Genomic DNA, 18218 nt, shown 5'->3' with positions numbered 1-18218 from the left:
CCAAGCTCTCTTATCAGTAATATAAGGAGCTACAGTATAGACAGCTGGGTGAAGCGTTGAAGAGGGGTCCGTGTGTGTGTGTGTGCTAGTTGGATAAGGCTTTGCCATCTCCATAGAATGCATCACAATCTAACTGGAAAGCTCACCCATGACAACAGTCCCCGTCTGGCCTGGATTAATCCAAAACCACTCAATTCATACAGGGCCTGTGCTGCTATGGGAAAAGCCAAAAAACTGCAGGCACTCGGCCCTCCATGGAACCGGTTTGACGTCCCTGATTTAGGGTGTGGTGTGTTGGAAAAAAGTCCTCCATAAATTATTTAATCCAACAATCAGTCAGTCAGTCGATATATAATATGGCAATGCGGGACATTTCTTGTATTAGGCTTGAGTGACTGTACAACAGTTGAACTGTCATTCAATTGAACTGATTAAAAAATGCCACTCAAACCCCAGACCAGGGGGTGTATTTGTAAAACCATTTACCTCAGGCTACAGAAACATAAGTTCTTGCCCCATTGCGTTGTTCTGGTTTGAACAAGTCTTCTTACCAATTCTTCTAAAAGTAGGCCCAGATCACGAGGCTGATATTCAGGAATGTTGAACCTTCTTGGACACTGGCCAAAAGTGTCACAGCCTGAGACCTTTGGTATGTGCGTTCATCCTGCACCGTCCCAGATAAAGCTAATATAACCTGAAATATGAAGGGACCAAAAGCAGAGGTAGGTATCCCATTCCAGGTCGGGAAGATGGAGCTTTGCTAAAGAGACTGTAGCTAAATCCAAACGTGCTACGCGGTCGTGAGCTCTAGCTGGTTTGATGTGTGAGAGTGACGATAAACCTGTAAGCGAGGTACAGAGAAAGATAATGTCTTAATTGACAATTTTCTGTTTCCATGGCAACAGAGAGGAGTTAAGCATAATTAAGAGTTGGCATGTTGCGAACTCTGTCTGCTTTTAACTGACAGAGGCTGAGCTGATGTCAGTGAAAAGGGCCTGGCTAGGCCTAAGGCTGGCGTAGAAGGGAGTAATTGTTGAGTGAATGAATGAATATATAAATTAATTTGAAACACTTGGACATTGATTTACAGGAAAAAGGCAACAGAAAATGTATAATGTAGATCAGGGCTATTCAGCGCTGGTCCCAGTGGGCCAAAACACTCCTGGTTTTAACTTTTACCCTGTAGTTAATTGCAGTCACCTGTACCTCAATCAGTCCCTGGTTTGAAAGAGAGGATGAAAAGCAGAAGTGGTTGGCCCCTCCAAGACCGGAGATTAACAGGCCCTGATGTACAGATACAACAACAAACACAGGTTTCACTGCCCCCTTTTGGTCAGTTAATGATTTCTGTACCTCTAAATACAGTGCTACGTTCATCACTCACTAGCACCTACAATACAGTACAACAGAGCTGTCACAACCCGGCACGACTGGGTTCATCAGTCACGGGGGAAAGTCCACGATTTTAGGATGCCGCACAGGACCCCCACGTGAATCGGAGAGTACCGAGAAGGGCCTCCCTGCCGTAGGAGGACACCAACGACCGAGCTTGTCGGCTGCTGGGGGCACTCGCGGCTTTAGGACAGAACTGCTTTCTGGCTCCGTCATTGGACCCCAGCGGAGGCCAATCCGTGAGCATGAAGACGTACACCGTCCCCAGCAGTTACGTGGAGTGGAAGGGTGCCCTTTGCACACCCTTCACGTGATTCATATAGCTGCGATTTCTTTCTTTTTCCACAAATCCCACATTGTTCTGGGCAAATGTTTCCTCCGTTTTTGCCTCAGTGCCAAAAACACGATTGTGGTAAACAGGTTGTGGATTTCTGAAGTGGAGCACAGTCATCTTATCTAGCACGCTCTCTACGATGCGTCCCAAATGGCACCTATTCCCTATACAGTGCACTTCTTTTGACCAGAGACCTATCGGTTCTGGGGCCCTTTCTGGGGAATAGAGTGCTATTTGTGACACACCCTGTGCATGTTTACGTGAGTTTAGTTGCGGATGTGTGTCCAGTTCTATTGCCGCGTCTGCAAATGATTAGCTAAAGCTTCTTATACGCTGATGATGTCACCTTAGAGGTATTCTTATGTTCTCCCAGGTTAGTGATGACATATGTAACAGATACGTAAGTGTAATTCCCTGATGCCCATGGGGGATTTTAACAGTCAAACATGGTCATGTATTTTATGCATGTTTCTTTTATTCAAGTTCAAATAACTTCCGGCTTCTTTCAGAAACAAGGCCCAAAATGGCACAGTTGCTGTCTGTCATTTCAAATGTAAGATTTCAAATATTTTAACTGCACACTTTTTAATAATCCATTGTGAATCATTTTTGATTTTGTTCATATCTTAGAGTAGGTTCAGTGTCCGCCAGGCAGTAAATCTGAAGACGCATCTTGAAGGCAGGGGTGAGTGCAGCGTAATACTTTAGGTTCACCGCCTCATTCACCTCCAAATACAGTGTCCCAAGGGCGGACAAGTCGTGGCGACTGTGACTGATGTTTCATTGTCTCAAGATGGAGAAGACAGTGGATCCAGTGGAGCCACGCTGCAGTTGGAGAAAGGAGGTCCACACTCAACTGAAGGCCCAACACGTGTCTATGATGATGGGGCTCACCACACCACCTTCACCAGCTTTCTGATCTGCCGTTAGTATCAACCGTAGGCCGCCTCTCTTTTGGCATCTCCCTCGTCTGCGTTTGCTGATCACTTTCTATCTAAGTTCCCTGTCGGCCTTTGTTTGTATTTTGTTCCATTGTACGCCGTTCGTCTTTCGTGTTTTCAAGTTCCGTTCCGTTTTTTATCTTCTATTAATGTCCTCCGTTCCCCCTTTGCTGGCGTCCTGCCCCCATCAGCAATGTCACACTCTCTACACAAGTGCAAGTTATTAGAGGTGTTTCAGATGTTATCAGACAGTGATTTTTAGTTTTCTTGCCAGGAAAGTTCAACCAGTGGCATCATTGATTGATTGAGGCTGCTGTCTTATCTGAAGAGTCATGTTTGTACCAATTATTATGGCCTTTGTGTTCCACCAATTGCTCAATCACCCTATTGGCAAGTAGATACGGTTATGCTTGTGTCAAGAATGTTCCTATTGGCCAAGACATAGCAAAATAGCCCGACTGATTGTGTCCAGATTAGAAAAGGATATCTGGATACTGTGGTGTGCTACAACCAGGGAATGCAGATGGCCCGAGAGGAGATTAACAATTTTGTTGGCGCACATATAAATACCAAATTAACCAACGTGTTGATGAAGAATACAACGAAGAAATATGCGCTTGTTTCAAAGACTCCCAGATTTGAAGCTGAGTTCCGCCACAATACAACACATTTTTACATTGTCTGTGTTCACGTGATACCAGAGGTTGAATCCCAAATTGTTGTTGTTATTTGCATTATTGCCTTCAAATCGGATACAAAAGACCTTAATGACCCTATTCCATGTCGGGATATTAAGAATGCCTGTGAAAATATAACTGATTCTCACCCCGGTCACATTGTAGTTGTTTTCATTTGACCAGAGGACAGAAAGTATGCTACTGTAAAGATTGTTATTTTGGCTGATTATTACACAGCTCTCATAGGTCAAGGCGGAGGCCTGACAGAAGGATCCAGAAAGGAAGTGGAACAGTGGATCCCTCTGTCCTTAGGTATCACCTTACCTGGTTTCATGTACCATGCACTCTCCACACAGTGAGCATTTTGTGCTGGATACATTTTTTCCTTTTTGTTTCTGAGTTGTCCTAAAGAAAATCAAATAGCTTGATAGTGCCTTAAGGTTCTTCATGGAACCATTCTAGGTGCTGTCTCACCCCAAAGGGGTTTACAGAAACATGGACCCACACACACTCACAAATCTGGACACTGTTGCAAAAAGGGAAGTGGCAAGCATTCGTTAATTCTGTCCTGTGAAGTCTTGAAGGCTTTTGACAAGATCTACCACACCCTGTATGCAAAGAGAGAATTTACAGGAAGTCTGCAGTTTCTGAGATGTTTGGTAGAACCAACAATGTCCGGTAGCACCACAGTCTAGGTTTGAGCCTTGACTGTGCCTCTAGCATAAAGATGCAGTCTGGGACCTTTGCGATTATGTGCATAATCCATAAGTACAATCACAATCATACCTTATTTATTCATGAAATTCCAAGTTTGAAAATGAGTGGTTTTGACATGGAACACATATTGGCACATCCCGTACATTATATGGCACACCATTTTTGGGGCCTCCACGTTGGCTTGACAATGCCACTTTTAGAACCAGTAGCCAAAAATCAAGGACTGCATCTTTAAGACGGGTTGGCAAGCCCCATGGGCAATGAAAACTGGCGGAGAGGCATCATCAGCAGGGATTGCTTAATTTCATCTAGCTGGCTTGAGCTTGGGTGCCTGCAAAGCCAACCGAGATTGGAATGTTTGTAAGCGTGTCCTCTTCGTTGAAAACAAACAGAGTGGCATGAGCGGATTGCTATGAGGAAGATTACTGCAATCTTAACCTGTTAGGATTTTATCAGGAGTTATAACAATAAAGCAGTGCCATGGAAACATTTGAATACAACAACATTGAGAAAGGGAGATAAAGGGGCTGAAAGATCACACTGTGTAAACATGATGTGCGTGGTCACAGGGCAGGATGAGATATCTGCATTGACATGTTTAGGGTGACAGACAGAAAAAAACAGCAAGAAAGAGAAGGAGTGAGTGGATGAAGAAGATAGAGCAATGTAAATGTGTGGGATGGGGCGAAAGGGAACAGTAGACCATCAATCAGTAATGTCACATCGTGCTCTAGTGCACTGAAACTCAAATCTGGAGTTGACTGAGTCCAAAAGTCTAGTGATGGCCAAACTAATTTAGCAAGGTTTGGCAGGGGGGCGTCTAGGAGGATACATTATCCTATCTTTGACTCTCCTGAACAGGGAGCTGCCGATGAGACAAAGTGTTAATCAAAGGCACAGGGTGAGTTTAGGAAGAGCACTAGACAAACCAGTATTGTATAGAATGTGAGGTATTTCAAATGAAAGCCCCCCTCATGCCCCCCTGGTGTAGAACTATAAGAAATGATCACAGCATAAACAACAACCAGAAGCCAGCAGGCCACTGATCTATTGGATAGGGTTGTGACCAGGGCGGACACAATGAAGCTATAGACGAGCATCTGACGATTACGGATCGAAGGCTTTCATTAAAAAAAATCAACGCACCAATCCTGTTTGCTTGGGGACTATGAAGACATCTGTTTGGTCACGCTTTTAACCTTTTAGCATTTCTACAGGCTCGCAAGCTGAACTTTGACTGTGCTCAAGACACCGAGAACTTGTTCGAACTGGTGCAAAGCAGCTCTCTAAGCCTTCTCTTTTTTGTGTTATTCTTTGTGACTAAAGGGGGGCGGGAATGGAGGTGTTGTATGTCACCCTACCTCAGCATGCAAATGCAGCCACACACAGACTGCCTTGGACAAATTGCCTCTGACTCACGTTGGTTCACTTCTCGCCATTCCATCTCCCTTCCTCTGCTAAAAGGCATCCGACTTCCCAGATGCCTGTGGGTGTCTTTTCAGACCTCCCAGGTAGCCGGGTCTTTGTGTTCCAGACAGAACTGAGTTCAATGGGTCATGTGAAGTGTCTGCTAGACTGGAACAGCTGATGGTGTGACACGAGCGCACGTGCAAACACACACACACACACATACACAGCACAACTTTGATAGTGACTGTGATACTTCAGGATCTTGGCACAAGTTCAGTGTCTGATTTGTCTGACTCTGTTCCAGTCTCTCTCACACATTGTCTTTCTTTCTGTGTGTCTCTTTCTTGCTCAGCAAATCTAGTGTTTGGTTTACTGACTGGCCAGCGTTCTTCTCTAATATAATATCTTTACTATAAGCATTGGTAACCATTACATATCACACAATATTTTTTTTCATCCTTTGGCTCTTCGTCTAAGTTACAATTGGATATAAAATAATTATTTTGACTTAAATATAATATTGTTGATAATTGAGGGCATACGTATCGGATTCACAATTTAAAAGTGATAGTTCCCCTGTTTCAGGGTAAATAAAGTATTGGGATATATTACTACAAGGTCTTAATTATGCACTTACAGTTAACTCAAAATGTGTTTCGGGTTTCAGCATTTTGTATATAATGGCTATGCAGTGAATCTAACCCATGGTAGACATTCTTTGTATCATAAGCCCGTGCACAAGAGATGTCTAGTCTTGATTTTGCATTTGGATTCCTAAACATGAGACTCAAAAAAATAAGTTTCAATTCAAGTCAGGATTGCCATCACAAAGCAGACAAATCTGAATATATCAAGAGACAGAGCCAAAACATTTAGTTTGCCAAAATCAACTGTTTGGTACATTGAAAAGAAAGCACTGATAATACCTCAATCATCTTGATGTAAACAAACGCTGTCAATTAAAAGCGGTGAATCTGAAGTTTAACCAAATTGCAATTGTTTTTATTTCAAATCCGAACATTTTAAGTATAGAGTCAAAACACTAGAAAATGCAATACCAGGACATTATACTGCTGTGCACAGAAGACATCTTGCAAGGCACATATCTGTCTCTCCCTATGAAACGACCACTACCAATTCCTACATGATCAGTACCAGTGGAGGTTGCCTCCTCCCTGCATTGTGTCAGTAAATCTCATGCCCCGGTCATCACACAGCAGTGGGAGAAATATTACTGCACCGTGATGAGGTAATAGGTCTCTGGGCCGACCCGAAAACAAGAGGCTACTGTCACAGACGCACGTCATTGGCAGGACGCTGATACAAGCCCTGTGGGTTTAGGCAGAAGCTGGTGTGGCACACAAGTTAATGGGGTTCGTTTCGGATAACACAGGCGTCAAAGGACTCTTCTCAGTGGCTGGTTTCAGTAGCCCAGTGACAACAAACAGGCTTTTGAGTCGGACTGTGTGTCAAAATCGGGGCTGTCAGTTTGGGCTGTCATAGTAATTAGTTCTTTGTTATGCTATTACTTTTGTGTCACCGTTTGTGGCAAAACCAATTCTTCAACACGCGTATTTTAAGGCCCCTTGCCGCGTTTCTTAACCACGCTCTCGGCACAGCTGTGGCGCTCATGGCGGTTAAACATCCTACTCCGACTTCCCTGAGTGATGTGAATCAGAATCATTCACCATCTAAAATCACAAATCACAACACGCTTTATACATAGTCCTACGTTTTCGGTGTGTATTGGGATAATAGACAATACATTTCATTCATCCACCCATCTTGTTCTTGTTCTCAGGTAGTCATCTAAAGTCTACCATAGACAGCAGCTCCTGACTACCTCTGGATGCAGGGGCATAGATCAGGCTTCTTGTTTCTGATCTAATTCAATATAATTATAAAAATATATATCAAGATTCAGAAGCGTTTGACTGTTGTGATACATTTCTGACTTAATGGGATATTGAGAAAATGAGATAGCTCTTTGTGTTTATAACGCATTTCACTAAACCTATAATCAACTTCGATTACTACTGGAATTGCTGTAGCCATCATCATTAAGAATCACCCCCATATTACTAAACTTCACATTTCTCTAGTGCCGTCTCATCAGGATTGATATCAGCAAAGTGTCTGCGATAAGAGGTTTGTATAGGTGGTGCTTCTGTTGCTTTCTGTTCATCGTCCTAGCACTAATTCACATTAATTATGTCCACACAGCCAGCTAGCAGAACACTACAGTCGAGGTTAACATGTGCCTGTTCCCCGTTTGCTCTGTAGTGAGATAAGCAGAGCCCTGGTCTTATTGGTCTTACTGAAAGAGTCTGAACGGCTGAGAGATAGCCATTGATGAGTTGTTACGTAAAGTCAAGGTCAAAACAAGATGTTCTCGTACCTAAGAAATGCACGTCCATGCTAAAACAAGACAACACACATGAACACAAACACATACCCCTGAGCCGGGAAATAAAATGTCTACCTGGGGAAAAAACTTGACCGCACCAATTTTTATTTTTTTTTGTATTTCTCAGGTCCCCACATGTACATGTGGATCACCAACACGCACGCATCCAGAGTAGACAGAAGGCGTCATAAAGCCCCGTTAACAGGACAGTGGTGTCGACAGGGCGTCAATCTCAGGCACGAATCAGGCAGGTAACAGCAGTACAACACTGGAACACGTTCCCTCTGAGCCCAGGTGTGCCTTGCGCTCTGTAACTGGGGTCACGAAAGGGTTAAAGGGTCATGACCTGAAGGAACACAGGAACTCAATGACTGACATACTGCACACTGAGGACCTCACACGCAGGCAGTGAACAGCCCACGGGGAAACACTAGTGAAATGCACGGCAACAACGCACCCAATGAGAAGTGCAGAAAACACACCACGGAAACACGGACGAGGCAAATAACGCACGGGTTGGCACCCACCCGGTGAGCAGTCTGAGACGTACACACACTGTCAACTTTAAAGGAACGTATTCCCATAGAACCAACCCGCAGTTACACTAAATGTTCTTCAGAAGGTTTGTGTTTTGAAGTGAGGTCCCACAGACACCCAGTGGGGGCCCTGGGGTATTGGCAAATGTATTTTTCTTTCTTTCTTTTTTTTGTTCTTTTTTTGTTCTTAAATGTCTCTACTAAATTCAATGTTGGCTTTAATGTATATACAGAACATATGTGATGTAACAATGATAAATCTTCCTCTTTCCACCACCAATAATAAACACATTTCCCCATCACTATGCAAGGAGCCTTTGTACCTACCTGTCTCTGTGTATATCAGTGGTAATCAAGGCCTTATTACTAATAAGCATGCATGGACCCCAACCTACGGTGTAAGCCAGGAGAAAATGTCACAGCTCTTACCCAATCGGAGCATGATTGCTTAACATAGGGCATGTATTTTTGTATGTATTTACATGTTTATGTCCTGGGAACTAAATTGAACTTAGAGGAAAGCAATTAAACAAAAAAAGATCAATCATAAGCTCAACTTTTACTGTGCCCTTGGACGGTGTTCACATGTAGATTGAAGACAGAAGACACACATTGAAACAAGTTGCTTGTCTTCTTGCATAACACTGACACCATGTGACTGATAGTGGAACTACAAGTCACTTTGATCTGGGGAGGTGCTCGTCACTGGGGTCACATTGCTAGGCATTACGCAACAAGACAGCAAAGTGGAGCACTGTGTCAACACATCCCCATTCCTTATGATGAACCATATTAGCATCTCTTTAGTAGCCTTTCTTCAAATGATTAGATAACAACATAAAGTAGCTGCTTGATAAGGGTTTAATAGTCCCTGATTGCCTGTGTGTAGCCTGCAGGTAAGAACACAGTACCAGTCAAGGGTCACTATCAACCTCCAGAGAGGTCCTTCAACATCCCCACACTCCCACAGGCTGCAGGCCCACGCTCTCCCTGTGTAGACACCGGTAGAACATGCCCATATACACAGACACATGCACAACACTTCTCACAACTTTAAAAAAAAACACAAGTGGTACAAATACAAAACAGACCAGATGAAAACTGTGATGGATACGTGCGAATGACATAATGTGAATCTCAATCTCCTTTATTCACCGGGCACATTTTCACAGAACGTCTCGAACTCGGCGTGGCAACTAACAGACGACGGAGCAAGAAACAGACAGAGGAATGTACACAAAGTCTCCACATGTTGTCTCCACAGACTTCTAGACAGTCAAAGTTAAACCCCAAATGGCTACATGGGTCCCTACATATTCTTCGTTGTCACTTGTCGACGCCGTTGCAGTGCGAAGAAGACAGGGAACCATTGGAGACCTGACCTCAGTCCAACCAGTTCACATGGCAGGGCCATAATAAGACCTACATGGAAAGCCTTGCCCCCGCCATTGCCTTGATCTAATCACACCACACACAGAAGTAGTCAAGGGACTGCTCTTGCGAGTCCAGGCCGATATGTCCAAATAATCAGAGATGAAAACACACACTCGTAATTATGGCTGCTTGTTATCGGACTCCTTCCCTTCTGTCTTCGACAGATTATTTGGTTAACAAGCAGAATTGGTCCGGAGAGATTAATAAGGCCTGAACCATGTCTGCTGAGAAAGCTGATTAACTGATAACCAGACCCCAGAGTTTTAGTTAGTTTGGCTGATGCAATGAAGCAAAAGGCTTTGACTGATTACAAGACCAGGGAAATATTATGGATTAAACCTGAGGACGATCAGAAACAGAAGTTAGATTTTTTCTGGTTGGTCTATGGTTGGTATCTGTAATTATTATTTTTCAACACACATACATACGTTTGTTTTTGTCATACGATTTAACAATGTTTCCCAACAGTGGGTATCAAAGGACGTAATGGGTATCTACCCTGCTATTTGAATTAATGTTTCTACTATCTTTATTTTACCCGGCAAGTGTAAGGGGAATATCAGGATATTTTTGTGAACATACAATCAGAAATTAAATCTGAAATTCCAGCTCGATTCCTTTTAGGTTGATTCCTTGAATATCCAACCTCTCTTTGTGAGTGTTTAAAGCGGTGGAACTGTACTGCTCATAGAAGAGACTAAGAACACTGAGTCAGAACACACAGACAGAACAATATGGAACAGAATTGTGTCATAGAACGTGTGTCAAAGAAGAACTAGGCAGCGACCCTAGTAACTGTCTCCAAGGTTTCTATCTGAAAGTACAGTTCATTTAGGAAGATGAATAAACGTATGAAATATTGTCTCACTGAAAGGCATACTTTGGGATTTTGGGGAAATAAAACCCTTTATCTATTTTCCTGGAAGGCAGATTTACCTAGCATCCTCTAGTAAGTCCTTGTGGTAAATCCGGCGTCTGAGAGCACAATCATGTTGTTGACCAGGGAATGCACTCTCCTCTGAGTGTTTATGTTCAGGCCAAAACTTCCTTGTTGACCAATCAGAATTTCAGGAAGTCTAAATGAAAAGTTTGAAAATGTTATCTTTGACAAAAGACCTATCGAACACACAAAGATCAAAACACGGACTCATGCACAGACAGTCACATATACACAGAAATCATATGTTTCTAAAGACACACACTCACACATACAGTTCTTGGTAATATCTTTAAGACACTTGAAAACAAGCTTTTGAAAAATACATTACAAGTTAGCATACGTTCAAGATAAGAAGATTTAGACAGCTGCTCCAAACACATTTGATCAATTATATAACAATGGATGATATTCTTTCAAACGTAAACTCCATTTCTTTCTCTATTGCCTTAATTTGTGATCAAACTCTCAGAAAGAAGGTCGACATTTATCAGAGCGATTTGACTGAGAATCTGACTTGGAAAGTTGTGTCTAAACAGACATGACTCATCCAGCGAGAAATATTGGTGTGAGTAGAAGGTTGTCTTCTTTCTTGTCATGGTTTCAAGTGAGTTGAAAGCTCAGACTGGCTCCAATGAACTCCATGATTCCCTTTGACCCCAACTCCAGGGTTGTCTTCATTGGGGCAGACTAGCAAAAAAAATGTTAACTACTGCGCAGTTTGGGTGACACACACACACCTTCCCATTCATTTTCTATCATTTTGTGCCTTTTTTGACGAAATGCTGATTCAAGGACAGTCATCTCCACGGGTCATATAGTCACTCACTTTGAAAACTGATCCAAGATCAGTCTAAACGAAGAAAGGAAGGTTATTGGCTACCCAGGCGTTCCACTGGATTCCATGGACCCAATCAGAGTTCTTTGTCTTTTCTCACACACACGTGTGGGTCAGTGAGACTCAAAGGATGGACTTGTGATTTGGACATTGGGGATAATGGCGTTGTACCTTTACCGCAAGGTGTTTTCAAGCTGCTTCACCCATCTGTAGCAAGAAAGGGAAATTAATATGGCACACGCAAACACACAAACATACACACACACACACACACACAGAAACAGATGCTTCATTAACACTGTGAGTCCTATAGCCTCCCGGAGGTGATCAGCACATCAACCAGCCCCTGAGGAGAGTGGCATTACCAATTACCTGCCCCTGGCCCCACCTGGAACACTCATGGGATACAGTCACACACACACACACACAGACAGACAGACAGACAGACACAAACACTCACAGACAGACACATACAGACAGGCACATATACACACATTCCCAAACCCTATACCTAAGAAGTAATGCGGAGACCTAAAAGGATCCTCAATTCTGAAACTATGTCAGATGAGGTTTTACCCAGAAAATGACAGTTTACCTAGTGAGGACCAGCCATTTTACAGGCTGTCTAGCGCAACGTGGTCTCAGGACACTATGCAGACTATTTTACGAAAATCCATGGCACCCGATTTCGTATAATATGTGACGTTACTTGAGGTTACACTACAATGCGCCACCAAAACGTATGATACATTACGAAATCCCTAAAACGTAACATATCTTACGAACACTATTACAAGAAATAAAATCTACGAATTTCAACAAAGTATTTGACTTGTGTTTCAAACCGGTGATATTTGGATCTGAAGGCAGTCACTCAAACCATTGCCCCACACTGGATATGTGGATTACAGACGAGTAACCGCAACACCAAGGTCACTAGAATATGAATGACTTTTTACGTTAAAGTTAGGTTAACGTTAGGCATCACAGCGCTGGGGTTAAGGTTAGGGTTAAAAGAAAGATTCTAGACCCCCAATAGGGGGTTAGATGTGCACAGGCAGAGGGGCTATATATTATATATTTTCCATTTGTTTCTCTTCGGAAGTTCCAAATAAGTAGTAGAGACGAAAAATATACTAGACAAAAACCCAAACAGTGTATGTGGAATACCTTAAATAAAAAAGAAGGGGAAGGTGTGTGGGGGGGGAGAGAAAATAGACAACCAGTAACAGCAATTATATTTTCTGAATAAATGAATAAATGAACTCGGGAAGAGGTCAGAGCTAAAATACCCATTTAGCCTTGGTAGCATTCCACTAAGCTACAAATTAAAAAACTATCCAAACAGGAGCAGGGATTTAGAGATTTTAAACCTTTTTTAATAATACAATGAAAGACCTTTACGATCCCTGTGTAAGGTTTGGGCTACGGTTAGGGAACAAAAAAGGTTTGGTTAGGGTTAGGTATGACAGCTCTGGGGTTCAGGTTAGGGTTTGGGTTAAGGTTAGGTATCATAGCACTGGGGTTAAGGTTTGGGTTATGATTACAAAGAAAATCACTTCATACATATTTATGTTGTGACACCACCACTCGCCTTCATTGCCCACAGGTTCCTGTCTGGAGCAGTGGGTACCACACCTGTCTGGGAAGTGGAAGGTCTCCAGTTTGAAACATGGTTTACTGTTTTTTTTTTTCTCTATTCAGACTCTAACATTATTTTACTTAATGTAATATATCTTACGAAATCGCCTGGCTAAAATCTATGTAAAATATTCAGCGGAATCCTTCTGAGACTACGTTGTTGTCTATATTTGTGGGCTCCACACACATACAGAACTGGTATATAAAATGCTGCTGTAGCATCAGTCTCATTGACAGCCGTCTCCCTCAGAACAACCGTCCTCCTCTAGGAAGTGTTTTCACCAGAACAAACTCTCATGCTCCCTCTTGACCTCTTGACCTCTGAGCCTCGACAGGAAATGAGGCGTTTGGGCGCCTGTATCCCAGGCTGTGAGGCACGCCAAGAGACGTGCACATTGGCTCGACCTCCCACACAAAACCATCACATCTGGCAGAGGAAATTGTTCTCGGCCTACAACGGTGAAAGACCGTTACCTTTGTGCAATCCAATCTGGAGAGGAGGCATAGTGCTTAGGTCTGCTGGAAGACCCACATACACACCACCATAGTTCCTGTGAGAAGAGAACAGGGAGAAATGCATGGGTTCACTCTTGGAAATACAGATGCAGGGTACAACCAGACAGGATTCTTCGGTTTGCTCCTTTAAAGAAGCATTTTGGTGCAAGTATGTAACTTTTTTAAGTCAGCTGATGACTGTTCGAGCCAGCTTAATAAGCCCTTACAGTTTTACGATATCCCAAAAGCAGATGTGATCACGTTCAGAATGACTGCCAGGATTGGGAAGACTGTACTGACTCTACTGGATCTCCCTGATCCACGCAGGATCAACAGTCTCAGTTACAGACGCAATAAGTCCAACTACCAAACACATTCTGAAAGTCACCCCACAGTAGAGCGTGATAAGGAGTATTATAATTCTGTCTAGAATCATGAATGTCTTGCAAAAAATAATTAGAATATTTGATCCCTTTCTAGCTAAATCAGTTCCTCAGATGAGAATAATCCCTGAACGAACCCTTTCCCTATCTCAAAAAACATTTTGGAACCATTTCTTCTAGGAGTGTAGACAGGACTTGGTCACAGTGACTTTCAATAGGACACACAGTGGATATAAAATGCCAGGTTTTGTGATGTAAAAGAATGAGACAAAGATATATCATGTCAGAACCTTTTCTACCTTTAATGTGACCTATAATGTGAACAACTCCATTGAAAGAAAAAATGTAAAGGAAAGAATAAATGTAAAAAAAAACTCACAATAACCTGTTTGCATACGTGTGCACAACCTTAAACTAATACTTTTTGGAAGCACCACTTTATTTTATTACAGCAGTCAGTCTTTTTGGGGAGAAGTCTATTAGCATGGCACTTTTTGATGTGGCAATATTTGTCTACGCTTCTTTGCAAAAGCACTCCAAATCTGTCAGTGCACAGCCCTTTTCCTGTGCACAGCCCTCTTCAGATCACCCCACAGATGTTCAATTGGATTCAGGCTCTGGCAGGGCCATTCCAAAACGTTAATCTTCTTCTGGGGAAGCCATGCTTTTGTGGATTTGGATGTGTGCTTTGGGTCGTTGTCCTTCTGAAAGGTGAACTTCCTCTTAATCTTCAGCTTTCTAACGGACCCCTGAAGGTTTTGTGCCTAAAATGCCTGGTATTTAGAACTGTTCATAATTCCCTCCACCCTAAGGCCCGGGTTCCAGCTGAAGAAAAACAGCCCCAAAGCATGATGCTGCCACCACCATGCTTCACTGTGGGTATGGTGTTCTTTGGGTGATATGCAGTGTTGTTTTTGCGCCAAACATACCTTTTAGAATTATGGCCAAAACAGGCTTTTGGGAGACTTGAAGTTTGTTTTTGCAAACTTCAGGCAGGCTTGGATGTTTTCTTTGTAAGAAAAGGCTTCCGTCTTGCCACCCTACCCAATACCTCATTCATATGAAGAATATGGGAGATTTTTGTCACATGTAGCACACAGCCAGTACTTGCCAGAAATTCCTGCAGTTCCTTCAATGTTGCTGTAGGCCTCTTGGAAGCCTCACTGACCTGTTTTCTTCTTGTCTTTTCATCAATTCTGGGGGGACGTCCAGTTCTTGGTAATGTCTCTGTTGTGCCATATTTTCACCACTTGATGACGGCTGTCTTCACTGTGTTCCATGGTATATCTAATGCTTTGGAAATTATTTTGTACCCTTCTCCTGACTGATATCTTTCAACAATGAGATCCCTCTGATGCTTTGGAAGCTCTCTGCGGACCATGGCTTTTGCTCTGGGATGCAACTAAGAAAATGTCAGGAAAATCCTTCTAGAACAGCTGAACTTTATTTGTGATTAATCAGAGTCACTTTAAATGATGGCAGGTGTGTAATGACTTCTATTTAACATGAGTTTGAATGTGATTGGTTAATTCCAAACACAGCCACAGCCCAGTTATAAGAGGGTGTGCACACTTACGCAACCAGGTTATTGTAAGGTTTTTATTTTTCCCCGTAGAAGATTTCAGTTTGTTTTTCAATTAAATTGTTCACATTATAGGCGACATTAAAAGTGGAAAAGGTTCTGACATGATTTATCTTTGTCTCATTCTTTTACATCACAACAACCTGGCATTTTAACAGGGGTGTGTAGACTTTTTATATCCACTGTACACACACACACACGCACACACGCACACACATTATATAACTCACATCCTTTTTTCTTCATCTTGTGAAGACTCATCGGCCCTTTTGACAGAAAACATCAGTCAGTAATAATTCTGCCACCTCCAGCAGCTGTGCTAAATATATACCGAGTTCAAACATAGGTACATCAAACAAAGGTTAAAGAATGACTAGGAACATAATCATCTGAGCTCAGTGCAACACCAAAGTTTGCACGTCACTTGTGAGTATATATACATTTCTTCACAGACCAGCAGTATTTTCTTGACCAGTAACCTATTTATTTAGAAACCTGTCTCATCGATGACCTGGTTATAATCGTTAATTCACGTAAATTGTTTTTCCCTGTTGTCTAAGATCAAGCGGCTCAGCGATTTCACAAGCCCTGACTGAATGAAGTGGTTCGGTGGGCAAGTTGAGACAGACAGACATGCTGAGTCATGATGATACTTATGGTTCCTGTCTTGGAGCAACCAGGGCAAGGAGCCTCAACTGTGTATCTGTGCCATTACAACATCTGTCCTAGAATGGGCAGTTCCACTAAAGCCACCTCCATTTTGAAGTAGTTCAGTTTCATCCCATACAATTGGCTGATACCTCGTGATTTATCCTGTCAGAGGTTTGATCGGGTGACCAATTTTGCAAAGGACTTCAGCTGTGGCATCCATGCTACAAAACGTCACCTCTGTTAAGTTCTCAACTCAGAGAACTAGGGACACAGATTACTTCTACTTCTAAGTTTTCTCTGGTAGTTCTTTCTCTGGTAGCATTCACTCGGTTTCCTGGATCTTAATCAGTCCCTGATTATAGGGCTAGAACAGTCCCTAAAGACAGAGTTGCATCAAACAACCTCTATGGGATAAACAGACCCGATTGTGTCCAGCCAATGGTTGTCAGCCAGCCGTCGGACAACAACACCATCTAACACTACGAAAACGGTAACAGATGAGCACAATGCTGACGCTCCTCCTTCTCCCGCTCCCGTTGCAATTAAAATTACAATCATGTGTCCCACAGAAAAAACAACCAATCATACTCACACTTCTTTGGAGGCCTCGGCAGGGTCTGAGGGGAAGGAAAACACGGCGGAGTGAACGGAGGACCTTCAGGTCAACAGAACATTTAATGGTGTGTAGTAGTTCCCAGAATGCTGAGGAAATAATCTTTGGATTTTGCATCCTTCTTGGTACCCAGCAGTGTATATGGGGGCAGTTACATTTACAGTGTAGTCAATTCAGGAATTAAACCCAAATCCAAATATATCTGTGGGTTGTTGGCAGGGAGAAAAAGTCACTTGTCCAGCCGCTGAAAAGTATTCACCTCACTTGCCTTACCTTCCCCGGTGGGGGCTTTGTTCCTTCCTTCCGCTGTCAGTGTCTATTGCCTCAAACTGAACAGTGACTTATTATCACACAAACTCCCCTTGATGTGTGTGTGTGTGTCTGAAATCTCTCTCTTTCCACCATTTCTTTTAGGAACCAGTAGTCTTGAATGCCTGCCATGTGGTCTTTGTATCAATGGGAGTGCTGTTTGAAAGCATTTGTTCTCAGTCAGACAATAGAGAGGTGCTTTTCTATGTACTGAACACACACTTGAAGCCTGCCTATTAACTGACAAAGAATATCAGCAATTCCTACAAAATACTTTAAGCAGGGAAATCTTTTTTTAATAAATATCAAACCCAGTGAGTCAAATCAAGCAAAGTATTGAACAGCACTGACTAACATGGAAAACTTCTACTGATTTCGAATAAAAGGCATTTCATTTCATTTCTCTGTTCTCTCCTATGTCTCTCTTTTCTTCCCCCATCACTCTGTTACTCCCATTCTCTCTTTTCTTTCCCCCATCACTCTGTTACTCCCAGTCTCTCTCTCTCTCTTTGGTGTTTGTAAGAGATGTTGATGTATCAGTGACATCAAGTCTTTTTCTGCCTCCATTCAAGCTGACAGCGTGTCTAACACAAGTAAACAACACACTCACACAGGTTGGACTTGAATGAGCAATGCACACTGACACACTACTGACACACAGAGACACCACTGCCATACAGAGAGACCACTGACACACAGAGATGCCCACTCACACGCAGGGACACCATTGGCCGGATTGTACACAGGAAGTATTTCTATAAAAACTAAAAGACAATTCCTTATGCCCTCAGAAGGACAAAACAGAAACAAATAAAGGCAAGAATCCCTGTGTTGATGGCAGACTCACCTGTTCCAGCTGCGCTAGTCGTTGAGGAATTTCCACAGCCCATCTCACATCTACACTGACCGGACCAAGTGAAG

At 42.7% G+C, this 18218-nt stretch overlaps 1 long non-coding RNA gene across 1 annotated transcript; it reads right to left on the bottom strand.

The window, feature by feature from the left end:
- Positions 1 to 11145: 11145 nt before the first annotated feature.
- Positions 11146 to 18218, bottom strand: LOC109614967. Its single transcript, XR_002195978.2, has 5 exons — positions 18145 to 18218; positions 16968 to 16992; positions 15955 to 15990; positions 13739 to 13815; positions 11146 to 11830 (listed from the first exon to the last, which is right to left on the bottom strand). It is a non-coding gene; the product is annotated as an uncharacterized LOC109614967 (long non-coding RNA).

This window comes from Esox lucius, chromosome 23, assembly GCF_011004845.1.
Source record: "Esox lucius isolate fEsoLuc1 chromosome 23, fEsoLuc1.pri, whole genome shotgun sequence".
In the NCBI taxonomy this organism is placed as follows: domain Eukaryota; kingdom Metazoa; phylum Chordata; class Actinopteri; order Esociformes; family Esocidae; genus Esox; species Esox lucius.
This window is presented reverse-complemented; position numbering and strand designations above follow the sequence as displayed.